This window comes from Stenella coeruleoalba, assembly GCF_951394435.1.
Source record: "Stenella coeruleoalba genome assembly, chromosome: 10".
Lineage (NCBI taxonomy): Eukaryota > Metazoa > Chordata > Mammalia > Artiodactyla > Delphinidae > Stenella > Stenella coeruleoalba.
The window spans coordinates 82,228,538-82,244,972 of NC_137156.1; the positions used below are offsets into that span (position 1 = coordinate 82,228,538).

Genomic DNA, 16,435 nt, shown 5'->3' on the forward strand with positions numbered 1-16,435 from the left:
GCTTTATTACTAAGATGTAGTTGACAAATAAAACTGTCATATATTTACAGCCTGATGATGTGAAAGGATCCCCACAATACAGTTTACTAACACTAGATCCCTATATTAATCTCCTTCTATTCAGTACCTGGCAAGGGTTCTCTATACAGTCCATGAAGATGAGCCCTAGCATGAAAGATGGCTTCCAGGAGACACCTAGAGTTAGGAGGCTAAGTCAGTTACAGGCATAAAGGGACAAGATTCTGAAGCCAGACTGTGTGGGGAAGGAAAGTCTACACTTAAGAGGATCTTTTATTTTATTTTATTTTATTTTATTTTTAGGATCTTTTGCTAAATGGATATTAGAGAAGAAAGATGAAAAAAGGCCCAGGGTGGGCTCATATTCCTCTTCGTGCCCAAGCCCCTCCCCATTCTCAGGGTGCAAAGTCTCAAGCAATAATAGAAACCCATTAACAAGCTATTCTCCATATCCTCACACTAAAACACACGCTGAGAGAAAACTTGGCTGCTTCCTCTGAGAATAAAATAGAAAAAAAAGAGACATTAATAGATTAATAAATTATTGAGAGTTAAATCAGTCTGTAAACAGCATCCTTTAAAAGCAATCTTTTGATAACTTTTGTAGGACTGAAAAAGGAGCTTACCTAACCTCAGTTAAGTTGCCTGACTCTGGATATGTTTGCTTTTTTTTTTCCATACAGGAGAGAGCAACACATTTTGCTAGAATCAAAGGGTTTAAGAAACCCAGGCAACATGAATGCAGAACATAAACAGAGGCAGTGGAGCCTAAAGTTAACCTTATGAGTCTAACAGGCCTGGGTTTGAATCCTAGCTCTACTGCCTACTGGCTGTGCCTCAGTTTTCTTAACTGTAAAATGGGAATAATAGTACCTCTCTCTTTGTATAGTGGTGAAGATTAAATGAGATAACTTTTGTGAAGTACTATCAAAGTATGGGAACACATCCCATTTGGCTACAGAGAATAAGGAAAAAATCCCAATGACTACATTTATTAGCAGGGTCAAACTTCTCATTTATTTGTAAGACCACCATATCGTCCCACATGATAAATGCTCTGGTGATAATGGAGTGAGTACCATGGTGAAGGTGCACACGTTTGGAAACTCAATATCAGTTTAAGTGGATACAATCACTGGAAACCATTTACTTTCTTTATTTAAGGGTTTGATGTTTTGTTTTGTTTGCTTCAACTGGCAACATTTGTTAAAACTGTAGAACCTGGACATTTCAAACTTGCAAGGTTTTGGAAGGACTCTCTTAGAAAGCCATAAGGCTTAAAGGAATAAAAAGAAAAGCCACAGATGGAGAAAATATTTGCAAAACACATATCTGAAAAAGGACTTGTAGCTCCAGTATACAAAGAACTCATAAAACTCAACAATAAGAAAACAAATGACCCGATTTAAAATGAACAAAAGGTCTGAACATACATCTCACCAAAGAAGATATATGAATGGCAAATAGTATGTGAAAAGATGTTTACTATCATACATCATTAGGGAATTACAAATTAAAACAAAATTTAAATACCTCTATGAACCTATTAGAATGGCTAAAAGTTAAAAAAACAAAAACTGACAACACCAAATGCTGGCAAGAATGTGGAACAGTAGGAAGTCTCATTCATTGCTGGTGGAAACTCAAAATAGTACAGTTACTCTGGAAAATAGTTTGGCAGTTTCTTTTAAAACTACATATAGTTTTACCATATGATCTAGCAATCACACTCCAAGGTATTCATCCAAATGAGTTGAAAACATGTCCACACAAAAATCTGTATATGAATGTTTATAGCAGCTTTATTTATCATTGTCAGAACCCAGAAGCAACCAATATGTCCTTCAGTAGGTGAATGGATAAACATACTATGGTATATCCATACAGAGGAATATTAGTCAGCAGTAAAAAGAAATGAACTATCAAGTCACGAAAAGACATGGAGAAACCTTAAATGCATATTCTAGGTGAAAGAAACTAGTCTGAAAAGGCTACATACTGTTTGATTCCAGGTATGTGACATTTGGAAAAGACAAAAAACTATAGAGACAATAAAAATATCACCTCAGTGAAATTATTCTGTATGATACTGTAATGGTGGATACATGACAATGTACTTGTCAAAATGTAAAGAATGGTACAACATGGAACACTAGTGCAAACTGTGGTTTCTAGTTAATAACAATGGGTTAATATTAGTTCATCAATTGTAATAAATGCAGCACAGGAATGCCTAGTTAATAATAATGGGTTAATATTAGTTCATCAATTGTAATAAATGCAGCACAGGAATGCAAAATGTTAATAATAGGTAAACTGGGTAGGGGAGGTATATGGGAATTCTCTGTATATGCTGCTCAGTTTTCTATAAACCCAAAATGTCTGTAAAGAATAAAGTCTATTTCTTTTTTTAAAAAAGTAATTAGGCAACTATGATCAACTACTTGTTATTTTTATACAATAACTCTTGAACAGTGTTACTTGGTATTTTGGGGGAGAAAAATGTCAAATACTAGTGCTAGTGATTGAACTGCAAAATAAATGAAGTATTTGCATGTTATGAGGGAAATCATAATTTTGGAATTACAAATCCTATTTCTACCATTTTGCAGGCTGTGGGATCTTGGACAGGTTAATTAATCATGCTGGGTTTATATTTTCCTACCTCTAAACTGGAGCTAATAATGAGACTCAGAGGGTTGTCATAAAAATTAGAGAATATATGAAAAGTTCTAAGCCTTACGACAGGCTCAAAAAATGGCAGAGACAATGGTCATAAAAATGATAAAAATGATGCCTAGAGAAAGAGAAGAAGGAAAAAGAAGAGAGGGAAGAAATAAATAATTTGAGGATTTAAGAGGGCTTCAGAATATTGCAGGTTTTTCATATTCAGTTACTATCATTGTTACCGTCAGCAACCTAAGACTCTAGATTCAAGCATAACCCTACAGGTTAGGAAAGACGATAGGGAAAAAAGTAGACTCTTTAAAAATAATTTCAAAAATAAATTCAAATTGTGTATGAATCACATTGCAACTCCTTCTTTTTATAGCAAAGGGGAGAAAATGCCATTTAACTAAGGCTTAAGAAATATGAAAAAAAAAAACCCTGAATATTTTACCAAACAAAACTTTGCCTCAGTTTCCATCTTTGCTTTCACTTTACATATCTTTGAAAAATAGTTAAAACCTAATCAGGACATATCAGAGAGTTTGGATTTTGTTTTGTTTTGTTCTGTTTAAGAAATTCTACTTGCTTCTTTTACAACTTATTTTTCTCCCTGATGTGAATGATACGTCAGATAGAAGCCAAGGAGCCAGGTGGAATGTCCCAGTTTCCACAGGAAGGCTGAAAATCTTTAATTGCCTTGAATGAGGAGTCCTGTGCCCTGGATTTGCTGGAGAACCTCTATTTTAGGCGACTTCTCTTATTAATCCGTTTCGGGGACTCTATGTTTCAAAGCCCTGATTTTGCCTGGATGCCAAACTATAAGAAGTCATATGATTTGGGGCTGCATCAGGTCTAGTATTTAAAATGCTAGAGGAGACTTAGCATTTTAATAGAAAAGACTTAGAAACACATAACCTCATTTGACTGGGGATAAACTGAGGTCCAAAGAAGGGGGATTATTGGTCCCAAGCCCCACAGCTAGTACTCTATGAGCCAAGATATACACCCAGATCTGTGTGAGTTCAGAGACCTTACTTTTAACCCCACATTTAATTTCTTGGTTCTTTAACCCTGACACCCAAGTGGTTCAGTCTTTGGGATGAATCCCATTCTAAAAGCACAATTCAGTGGGCAAAACTAATTTAAAAAGAATCCCATTCTTTGCTCAAATCTATCAAGAATATTAAAGAAGAGCAGATGCACGGTCCAAACACACGAAATTCTCATTCCTCTTCCACCCTCACAGCCAACAACTGTCCTGTAATAACCTCCAAAGTACAGTCCCAACTGCTCCTTTAACCCAGGACAAAGTGCCCTTTTCTTCTTCTCACTCCCTTTGGTTAAGTAGACCAGCTCGTGACTGTATGCCTAAATCCTTTATCTTTGCCTTCCTTCCTCCCAATTCACTCTCTACTTCCACCCCACTGTGCCAGCCCCATTCTCCCAGGTCTGCATCCCCCAAAGCCCAAAGAGCCTGTCTTATGAAGTCAGAGCTTCCCTAGGCAAAATCTATCTCAGAACTTTTATTTTAAGCAACTGTGGGAAGGAAAGAAGAGTGGAACATTCTGAAGTTGTAAATGTTAATATTTTGCCTTCTTTTTCACACTGGTGAGATCTCCCAAATCAGGTCCTAAATCTCACTCATTTCTGAATCTCCCATAGACAGTTTCTGGTTGCTGGTCTAATTACATTGCAAGAGACAACCCTACTTTCTAACATTATATATTCAGGCTTTTGTGGTAAAGCTTTGTACACTCAGAAACTTAATAATTAACTATTATTTCCAGCTGTTATCCTTAGGATGCTTATTAAATTTTTATCATCCATTATGGTAGATTATATTTTCCCCCAAATGGCTGCAATAATATATATCTCATCCCATATGCTCTTCTTACAATGTGTCTTTGACACTGCTCCATCAGGAGGTAGCGTTGGTGTTCTCTCCCCTAGAACCTGGGCAGACTTTTGTAAGTGCCTCAACCAGCAGGATACAGTGGAAGGGGCAAGTGGCTTCCAAGGCTAGAACATAAAAGGCATTACAGCTTCCACCTTTCTCTTGGATCGCTCATATTGGGGAAGGCAGCTGCCATGCCTTGAGGATACTCAAGCAACCCTGTGGAGAGGAACTGAAGCCCCCAACCAACAGCCAGCACCGAACTGCCAGGCATGTGAATGAGTCATCTTGGAAGTGGACGTTTCAGCGCCAGTCAAGACTTCAGATGATTGTAGCCCCAGCCAGCATGGGACCGAAATTACATGAGAGACTCTACCGAGAACTAACCATCTGATACATTTCCCGAAATCTGACCAACTGGCAGAGGGAATATATCAACATTGCTAATGAAGTCACTAAATTTTGGGTTGATTTTAAGTAGTGATAAATAAATAAGGCAGCCATTAATGCCTAATCTTAAATTTGTCCCAGCATTGAGTAAGTCAATCTAGGCTAATTTCAGTGTAGCTTTCAGAGAAGGAAGAGTGTCAAAAAAAGTTAAGGCCAGCGTGGAGGGAGCGGGTTCTTTTTTGGCTCCAAGAAAACAGGGGGGACTGGGACCAGAGAAAGATGCCCCAAGAAGATGAGTGAACTCAGAAAATAGACTACTTCTCAGCCTTATTTAAGAGACTGCCTGAATTGATACATTTGCTATGGCCAAACCTTAATTCTCTGGATGAGGAAGAGCATTTGATTATCAAAGTGAGAATTGAGATCTTTCTCACTAGAGCCCTGAATGGACTCTTAATCAGGGATCATAACATCCACATTCTGTGACTTCCCTCCTGTTTTGGAAGAAAAATCCATCTACCAAATATAGGAAAACAGGAGCTTCTGGAATCCTACTGTTAAAGAATTCTGGGAGCCCTGCAGTCACCTGATGATGACTTCAAGTTCAAGGAGGCATTGATGCTATTTTTGGGGACACAGGTTAGGCTGGCAACTATCAGGAGATGTAAGTCTCACTGCAGGAGGTATGTGGCTTGCTGTCCAGAAGATTCTGACAGGTTACAGGGAAATGCATGATATTCCAAATAAGCCATTTGCTCAGCAGGAAGGAAAGAAAAGGATACTCTTATGTTTGTGGAAATATAATTTTTGCTTTCCCTATTTTCCTCCCTTCTCCTGAGAACCCACCTGTCCTTTCATTGGCTCAGGTTCACACTCTGTATTGCCCAGAATGTCTCACAGGAAAGGGAGCCTGCCAGATACCATTAGAAAGAAAGAATTGGAGCTGGTAATTCATTTTCTGAGGCACTAACTTCCATGTGTAATTGGGTAATTCCCCCTTTGACATGAAACAGCAAACAGCTGTTTGAGGGAGACTCATTTTGAAATATGTTTCTGAGTCAGTTCGGCCCCTCTTAGCTTCAAGGAATAAAGGATCACTCAGCTTTCCTCAAGCCATGGGGGTTATTATAAAAATAAATATGGAAATATGCAAAACAGCTTAGTAGATGAGACTTTGCCTCTTGACACACAGACACAAGAAACATCAAATTCCTTACTTTTTCTAAGTAAAATAAAATCTAGTAGCACTTTCTCCCATGCCCCACCACCATATTGGTAGAAAATCTTAATCTTTTTGGAGAAATGGATGAATAAGTGCCCTGGAATCTATGGAAGTCCAGTAAACTTGGGAAAGAGCCTCTGATGTGCATACGCATTGTGGGTGGCAGCTAGGATGTTCCTTGACTAAACTCCTATAATTCATTCAGAGATGCTCATGGCATCCACTCCCTTTTGGATTTCAGCTCCCAAGGCCACAGCATATAGTGCTCACTCGGTAGACACACACATGCCGCCTTTATTATAGGTCTGCCTCCTGTGAGCTGTGTGGGAGAGGATGGTCCTTCCCTTATCATCCCAAGGAAGAGGAGCCCAGCTCCTGCTCATCAACCCCACCATCAACCCCGAGAAGCCTGACAATGGCGTACCAACGTGGCCGGTGTGAGTACAGTCCCAAGACAGGTAATGAGAAGGTGCCTTGTCCATAAACCCTGTGAAAACAATAATAACATGCACATTTTTGCTTCTTTATGATCACCCGGCAGGCAATTTAAGAATACTCATCTCGGGGCTTCCCTGGTGGCTCAGTGGTTAAGAATCTGCCTGCCAATGCAGGGAACACGGGTTCGGGCCCTGGTCCGGGAAGATCCCACATGCCACGGAGCAGCTAAGCCCAGGCGCTAAAACTATTGAGCCTGCGCTCTGGAGCCCGCAGACCACAACTACTGAAGCCCGCGCACCTAGAGCCTGTGATCCGCAACAAGAGAAGCCACTGCAATGAGAAGCCCGTGCACTGCAATGGAGAGTAGCTCCCGCTCACCACAACTAGAGAAAGCCCGTGTGCAGCAACGAAGACCCAACGCAGCCAAAAATAAATAAATAAATATATTTAAAAAAAAAAAAAAAGAATACTCATCTCTTCCCAGGGGTAGACCTCTCCTACTGCTTATCCTTGGATGCCTCTGCCTTTTGAACAATCAAACATTATGTCCCTTTGAGCACAGGTTTGGAAAACATTAGTTTTCCTCTTAACTCTCCTGCTGCAATAGAGATTTCAACCTTGTGAACACGAAAAGCCTTATAAGCTGGTGTCATGGGAGGAACAAGAACTACAATACATCTGGCCTCAGGGGATGAGAACCTGAGTAGTCCATTCAATCCTCATTATTCTTGCTGCATGGCACTTTCAACTGGGCTGCCTTTGACGCAGGTGCCCACGTCAGATCCCATCAGCGGCTGAAGTAGGATTATAAGATACCCCAATGTTGACTTCTGTGGAAGGAAACCCATTTAAGTGGGAGGGAGGCATGGTAGCTATTGTGAGATTTAGCCTATAAAATAGAATTTCAATTTGCTGTGGCCTTTCAAGGTGGGAAGTGGGAAGTAGGTCAGGGAAAGTGATGAGGGCATACTAGAATGGCATACCCCTGAGCTCTCTGAATGGCCTTCATGTGTGGTCCAGACCTCTGAATAAGGCCATGTGAGGCCAGTATCCAGGTCCAAATACCTGCTACTGCCTTGGGGAGAAATCTCTTTCTGTCTCTTAATCTTCCTACCTGGAAAGAAGAAACGACACCATCAAGAGAAGCCCCAAGAGAATGTCTGAAGAGACAATTAAAAAGGAATAAGTGAATTCAAGAATAGAGGATACTATACGTATAACTGATTCACTTTGCTGTACACCTGAACCTAATACAACACTAAATCAACTGTACTCCAATAAAAATTTTAAAAAATAGAGGATACTTATCTATTTCACAGCATAAGATACATAGTTTATTTCATAGCTGTTACTAGCTTAAGTTTCCATTTAGTAAGGAGAAAAGACTGAATTTAAATCAGTGCTACTTAGAGTGTGGTCCACGAACCAGCATCATCAGCATAAACTGGGAACTTGTTAAAAACCTTTATTGTTAGGAGCTGTTCATTACTGCAACATATCTAAACTATCCTGACCGATATAACCACAAATCAAGACTTGCAAAATGGACCAAAACTAGTACTTCAAGAAAATGTGTAGCTCTAGATGCTTACATAATAAAAGAAGAGGCTGAAAATTAATGAACCAAGCAACTAGTTAAAGGATTTAGAAAACAACAACCACACGGATTTAAGGAAAGTAGGAGGAATTTTTAAATGACATAAAAACAGAACGTTTAAATAAAGATCATTTGTTAAGCCAAAGTCAGTTCTTTGAGAAGACTAATAAAGTCAACAAATCCCTAGTGAGGCTGATCAAGAGACAGAGAAGGCAAAAATCTGAACACAGTCATTTGAATGGAAAGAGGCTTTATTGATGAGGATAGTTAAAACCAGCACCCAAAACACAAATCTCAGTGACCTAAAAACAGTCCAGTGCCGGCCAACTGGTTCTCTTCCCAGTGGTGATGAAGACTGCAGAATTGTCCCCACTGACACTGAAAAGGAGCAGGCAACTGTCACCAGGAGCAGGCAGGACCAGGGTGGATTTGAACTGTGGGTCTGGACTTCCAGAACTCTAGCCGATGAGCTTTTCAGGTTTGCACTCATCATTTCATTAATCTGCAAGGAACGTGACCCTGCATTTTATGTGCTTGAATTTTTTTTGGACAACATGTATTGGTTATGATGGGGTTGTGTTATGTTAGTGAAAAAAGTTAAGTCACAGAACCACTTCCAAAATGTTACCATTTATAGGACTTGAAAGTAAAAATGAAATAATATATCGCTTAGAAATATATACAAAGGTACTAATACTATTTGGTAAAAAGCAGAGGAATAATAAACACAAAAAGTAGGATAGTAGTTAGCTCTGGGGCTATCTACAGGTGAATACAATGGTACGAGTACTGGTCTAGTCATTTTGTTATTGTATTTTATGCCTTTCTGCATTACATGTATTCTTTGGTATGTATTAAATACACCCTCTAGTTACCCTCAGTTTCCACTTGAATTTTTAGATCTTGGCTTTTCCATTCTTTAGCTTTTTCATCTACGAAATGGGCTAGCTTTTATTTCCCTCATTAGGTGAGTATAAATGAGTATTTTGAGATCTTCATGCCAAAGTTTCTACCCATTCCAATTTCCTTGGCTTCTCCAAAAAGGAGGCAGGCTTACGACAGTGGAGAAAGGGCAAAGGAAACTTGAGGGATGCTTTAATGTGGCTGCCTAGTCATGTGCTTATGATTCTCATGCGGAACAGGCTTTCCATCCTCTGGTGGCATTTTGTGGAGGTGGGGCACCCTGGGCTGTGTCACACGTGAAAATTCATTAAATGAGTTTCTCATATTCACTTGAGAAGGGAGCTGTGAAACAAGAGAAAAAGAAGGAAAGAAACAGGGACAAGATAGAAGGGATGTCTGGGCCCAGGATGAAAAGAAGACGTAAACCAAGTGGCTTCAACGGCTCTATTCTCCTCCTACAAGCTCCAGGGGGCCCGTGAAAAGCTGAAGCACATTCACTTTCTGACTTGCCCACCCAAGAACTAGCAATTCCTTTAAGTGATAAAGGGGTCCTCTGTAACAATGACCTGAAGTCAGGGACTTGAGTCCAAAGATCTCTCTCTCCACTCCGAAGAATAAGCTTCAGGGATCCCAGAGAAAAAAATGATTTTTTAAAATATTAATACACAAAAGCAGGAAACAATCCTAGTGCGTATTTTCCAGCTAATTCTAGCAGAGAGAGTTAACGAGCAATAATAGTTTTTTTTAAGCTAGAGCAGCTGGGGCAGTATTTACTCATCTGAAACAGCCTAAGAAATGTAAATGATAAAACAAAAGGCACTGCAGATTGGGGAAAATAAACAAGCAGCCAGTGAAGCTGAGTGGAGCTTTTCAAAGAAGCCATAAAATGCACCCCAACGCATAGGAGGAAAATGAAAGATCAAAAGGAAATTATCATATTCAAGCAGTTCTGCTGAACACAGACTCACCTCTCCTGGACTTGGAGGGGAAAGCAGTCAGTGGTAATAATTAAGAAAGCCTGCACTTGTTTTTTTAATAAATATTTCATGATATGTCATCTGCATCCACGAGGAGCCATAACACACCACAGCCACTGCATACTTAGCAGTTGTGGAATGACAAAAACTGGGCTAATTATGCTAAGATCATACACATTTAGAACTGAAGGCAGTGGAAGCTGACAGGCCATGTCAAGGGCTATGAATTTGGAACTCGGGGAGTTAGCAGTGTCAGCGCACTATGCGCCAAGCACCCCAGCGGGTCTTTCTCACAGGGGCACCCTTGCTGAGAGTTCTAAAAACACTTTTTTGGCAAGAATAGCACTTCAGGGGCTTTCAGAAATGAGTGGACCAAAACCAGACGGGCCTGAATCCTGCCTTTCCCCATCTCTGAGAGAACTTAAGCCTCAGACTGCCTGTTTAGACCTTTGTGAGTGTGGACAATTTCTTGATCTCCATGAGGTTTGGTTTCCTTATTCACTGATTCCAAAAATATGTATTGGGCATCTACTAAGGGTCATGGACAGTTCTGGACACTGGGGACACATTCGTTCTTGTGGAGTTCTCATCCTAGAGGGAGAGACAGACTATAAACAAAGGAAATAGGTAATATTCTAGGCAATGATGCATGTTAGGAGAAAGGTCAACAGGGAAGGGGGTTGGAAGTGGAGTAGGGTGCTTTAGGGCTGGTGTTCTAGAAAGCGGGGCCAGGACAGGCCTCGCCAAGAAAGTGTAAGACGAGCCTGAAGACAGTGAGGGAAGGAGCCACACGGTTACCTGGGAGCAGAGAACCTCAGGCAGGGGGAGCCGTGAGCACAAAGGTTCTGAGGAGGAAATGTGCCCGGTGTGTTGGCTGCAAGAAGGCTGGCGAAGGGCCAAGGAGGTTCAAGGCTGGTAGGAGATGGACCCCGAGGGGCCAGGGGGAGGCAGCAGTCATGTCGGTCCTCATGTCACGTGAGGACTCGGAGTTTACTCTGATGAGATGGGCAGCCATCAGAGGGTGCAGAGCGTGGGGGGCATGTCTTCTAATCGCCTTCCAGCAGCATCCCCCGAGATGATGTGTGGAGAACAGACCATCATGGTTCAAGGTCAGAAGAAGGGAGACCAGTCAGGAGGTTCTTGCAATAAATCCAGATAAGAGATGATGTGGCTTGGTCTAGGGGGTGGTGGTATGGTGGTAGAAGCCCAGACAAGAGGGGTCTAGAGGGAGGGCTGACAGGAGTTTTTGATGGATTGAACGTGGGAGGTCAGACTCAAGATTCAAGGATGACTCCAAGGGTTTTGGCCTGAGCAGTTGAAAGAACAGAGTTACTTACCGAGAAGGTATAGCTGGAAAAGAGAACTTTTAGGGGGAATATCAGGGACTCACCTTAGGCCATGTTCAGATGCCTATTAGATACTGAGTGGGCAGTGGGTCCCAGGTTCAGGGGAGTGGTTTGGGCTTGATATATTAAGTTGGAAGTCCTTAGCATCCCGATGGTGTTTAAAGCCATAAGGGCAGATGACAAAAGGGCTGAGAACTACCAAGGGCTGAGCCCCAGGGTTTTCCAGTGTTTCTGTAAAATGGCAAATGATCGTACCTGCAGAATGGAATAATACTGCACCTCACTGAGTCTTCGGGAGTGAACACATATAAAGCATCAAGACACAGCGTATAGTGCAAATACTAAGTAGATTTGAACAAAACTGAATTATCCTGTTGGAGACTACAATAATTCCCATTATCCAGAAGCAGAAAATAAGGCTCAGGGGGGTTTAAGAGCTTCCTGCCTAAAATCATGCAGCTAATGAGTTTGGAGAAATTCATTGTTTGGAGATGAGATTTGCACCTTGTTTTTCCAACTCCAGATCAAATATTTTATCCTCATTTGCCACATGCTTTCTTGCTAATGAACAAGTCACATGCTTGTCTTCAAAGAGCTTATACTTTAGTGGTGGGAAATGTAAGGCAAGAGTGTATAAATTAAAAAGATTTAAGTGGCAATCCAAAATGGGGCCGGGTGGTCCTAGAACCCATGTCCTGGGAGCCCTGGTTGTGGGAACCCTTGGCCTTCTCCACGTGTCAGGGCTGTGGGGTCTGGCCCAGCCCAGTGGATGCTGCCTTCTTGGTAAGGACCTCAGGGTTACTCATGGACAGAGTGTTCCAGGGAAGATTCCCCCTCCCTAGCCCTTAGGCCAACCAGAATACAGGCCTAGGCATTATTCACTGCACTACCTTGGAATTCAAGACCTTCCTATGTAGCCACAAATGACCTCTCCTACTTAAACAGAGTGCCTGGCCTAGTTAAGCCTTCACTGGAAACCCTTTACCTTTCTGAACACCTCCTTGGTGCTCTGGTGGTGTGTTGGTTGGCGGACTGCCTGCACCCCCCCCACACACAGAGGGCAAGGAGAGACCAAAGAAAGACGCAGACCACTCCAGGTTGGTAGGTGGCAGGTTTTAACAAGCAAGGGAACTTACTTTGTGAGGCTTGTCTTGAGTGAGCACAAGAGAAGTAGATCTCTGTACCCACCCACCAAATCTTAAAAGGGTATATAGAAATCTTAACTAGATTCAGTCACATACTCAGTCCAGATGGTTTCAACGACACCTTACTCTCTCAAGGCTATGTCCTTGGAACATTTCCCACTGTGGGAGAAACAGGGCGAAGAGACATTCCAAGGATAGAGGAGGGCATGAGGAGCCTCAGTCTGCCCGGGTCCAGTTCACGGGTCAACTGGTGGTCACGTGCTCAGTGTGACCTCCTCCAACATGGGACAATGCCTACAGACAAAGTTTTTCCTTTTACTCTAGGGACAGAGTTAGTTTGGCTTTGTGTGAATAACAACAACAACAACAACAACAAAAAGCAACTTATTATTAAATGACGCATTTCTGAGTTCTCAGATCTTCCTAGATCAGAACTAGAACCACAAAGCAGCACCAGTTTGGGGTCAGTGCCAGCATTTCACACTGTAACTACATTATCTACTTTTGGCTTTATGACAACATGGTAGAGGTTGTTAAGGCGTGTACTTACTGTCAGTATTCTCACTTTATCGAAGAGAAAACTGAAGTTCAGAAAAGTTCTCTGACTTGGTCGTGGTCACATAGCTAAGGAGTGGGGGAGCAAGGATTCGAACACCAAATTTCTGTTCCTACATCACCAGCACTTACCACACTGACAGACAATTGTCTGCAATTCTGTATTTTGCTGTTGTTGCATAGCAAGGTAGTAACAAAGTGACGATTTGAATCTAAACCTTCTGATTCCTTTCTTCAATCTCTCAAGAGTTAAAATAACTTTTAAGAAAAGGCTTAAATTATTTTTCTAACTAACCTTCCTGGGATGGAATTTAAGATGGACTCATTGGATTCTGAAATTTTCTCTATAGCAAAAAACAACATAATTTTGAAGTTCTAGCATTTCAAAAAGGTTGGTTTCCAGTGGTCACATACATTCCCTAACACCCAGAAATACTTCTCAACAGGATCCTATGGTATCTTTCTCAAAAGGACAGATCAACTCATGGATTATTTTTTTCACCAAATTGAATCAGTTGTTGACTTGGCATTACTAAATGCCAATTAAAATGCCTACATGTATAATTGCTACATCTGTAATCCACCCCAGATAAAAGTTCTCAAATGTCAGCAGTCACCCACATGCTATTCAAAACCCCAGATCCACACTGGTCCCACACTTTCGTGACTGCCTCGCTAACTCTACATGTAAACACTCGTTGTTTTCTAAATGTCCTTGTTATGCCAGCCAAAAATAAGTCTTCACTCACAGCAACCCACTCACATAAAGTTTTCCCTTCAATTTTCCTTCCAAATGCCCAAAAGGGATATCACAGAATTTGGGCCCCAGCAACTGGTTTTTGTAAAGCCTTTCTTTTTCTGCTTCCAGTTAATTGGTTAAGGAAGAAATATAAGCATTGCCCTAACTACAAACCTACGCAAGATTACTTAGTATATCTCAAGTAAAATTTGTTCTGTGGAGAAAGAGTATGCCTGGGGACTGTGGAACTTGATTTTGGGGGAGGGAGGGTAGAAACTGATGGAAGATTTGCAACATGGGGTCAACTGCCATATCTTGCCCATCACTCTGTGCTTTAATATACATGGAGGAGAGGCAGGGAAACCAGAATTCTCTCCATTAGTTCTTCCCTAGAAACACTCTACCATTTTACAAATGGGCCAGAAAGTGGCTTTGAACTGAAAAAGCTGAAGTTCTACGAAGACATAACCGAGCTATTCAATACCTCCCGACTAATTTCTGAGCCTTGGAATATCTATCTAATGAGACAAAGAAATAACACGGCACTGAAGATGCTGTTCAACTTGCTGGTAAATAGCCTTCCTCCTGATTTGCAGTGGAAAAGGAGAAACATTGAAATGATCTCTCTAGGTCCTTTTGTCTGCAGAGAAGTGGAGGAGCCAGAAGAACTAGTTTTCCCTCTGCCTGCCAAACTCCCACCACACCACCAAGTCCACCACCCCTGATATCCAATGCTATAGCCACTGCCACCACCTACAACTGCGCCTATTTCTTCCCTCCCCTTTATCCTGCCTTTTCCCCTCCTTCCCTATATTCTTGAGCAAATTTAGCAATTAAACACCATCCAGCTATTAAAGTTCTCATTTTATGCTTTAAGAAGATTATTTATGGAATGGGAAAAAGTTCATAACAGACCATTCATGAATAATAGGTTTCAAAATTGTAGGTGATGCATGATCCCAGTTTTATGGTGGAAAATAAAGACTATCAAAACACTAACAGTGGTCGTCTTAGAGATCATTTAATCATGATTGATTTCAACACACTTCTTTTTTGCTTCAACTAAATCCTTCTCAATTTTATTAGAGAAACGTGTTACTTAAAGAAGGATGTCACTTTACATGGTATGTCATGTCTCCTTAGGCTCCTCTTGGTTGAGACAGTTTGTCAGACAGACTTCCCTTTTTTTTTTATGACAGTGACAGTTACAAGGAGTACTGGTAAGGTAACTTATAAACTGTCGCTCAGTTGGTATTTGTCTGACTTTTCCTCATGATTAGTTTGAAGTTATGGTTTTTAGGAAGAAGATCACAGAGGTAAAGTGCCATTTGCATCATATCATGTCAACGGTATATACTCAGTAAGACTTATCATTATTGATGTTAACCTTGATCACCTGGCTGGCTGAGGTACTACTTGTCAGGTTTCTTCACTGTAAAGTTACTCTTTTCCTCCCTGTCCACAGTGCAAATACTCTTTGGAAAGAAGTCACTATGCACAGTCCATACTTAAGGAATGGGGAGGTATGCTCCACCTTGTTGAGGGGAGAGCACGACCATAAATTATTTGGAATTCTTCCGCATGGGAGAGTTCTCTCCTTAATCTCTTCTCCCTATTTATTTTATTCTGTCCTTTACGTATGCCAGTATGGACTTATGGATATCTACTTTATACTGTGGGTTATCATCCAGTACTACTTTATTTCTTTTCTTGCTCAAACTGTCTTAGCTTTGGCCCCTGGGAGCTCTTTCAGTGCCGCTTTGACATACCTTCATCATTGTGGGGTTTTAGGGTGTTTTATTTTTGTGTTCTTCCATACTTTCTGACAGTACAAGATGCTCCAGGCTCATCTTGTATATTTCCTGCCCCAGCCCTAAAATCAGCCATTTCTCTAAAGATTTCCGGTTCCTTTTACTGGAGAATGGTATTCGACACCAAGATCTGGGTCTAGGTGTACTTGTTGCTACTGGGGTATCATTGCTTCTAGGTCCTCTTAGCTGACACAGCAAGGATGTATATGTGAATATATATGCATCTATCTGTTTATCTATCTGGATGAAACTGTCTTTGTACTAAACCAAACATAAGTTCATACCAATGTCTCTGAGTCGGATTGATTACTACGTGGATCATTCTAGCTTACTCCTCTGCCTTATTTGTAAACTCCCCCTCCAATAGTGAAGAATCAATAAAATCAGACTCTCTGGTCCTAGGTCCAAGGCACTGACATATTTTAATGCTCCCCACCTCCTCCCTCCTCCACCCCTCCAGTGATTGTAACATGCTGCTAGGGTTGAGAACCACTGCTCTGGTCAGATTACATTAGTCTTCACTCCTGAATCCCCAGTGCCTAGTGTCTGGTTCACAAAAAATACTTGCCGTTTACCTGAAGCTGAGACTGAGGTTTGAAGGGATGTGGACGTGCTCTGGGTGTGGGAAGGAAGGGAGGGGTGAATCTGAGGGATAAGGCAGGAGATGCTGCCTGAAAGATAAGAGACAATTAGAAAAGTTGGAGAGTAGAACAGAGTGGAAGCAACTATC

General features: G+C 41.2%; 1 protein-coding gene across 9 annotated transcripts in view; it reads right to left on the bottom strand.

Moving 5' to 3' along the window:
* SUCLG2 (succinate-CoA ligase GDP-forming subunit beta) overlaps window positions 1–16,435 on the bottom strand; it is a 434,144-nt gene that overhangs the window by 70,048 nt on the left and 347,661 nt on the right. The window contains exon 14 of one of the 9 annotated variants that reach the window (XM_079935030.1): window positions 12,825–12,894. The exons of the other annotated variants lie outside the window; for them this stretch is intronic. The gene's annotated coding sequence lies outside the window, so the exon portion shown is untranslated. Of the gene's footprint in view, window positions 1–12,824; window positions 12,895–16,435 lie in introns of those variants that run through there. 9 annotated transcript variants of the gene reach the window in all.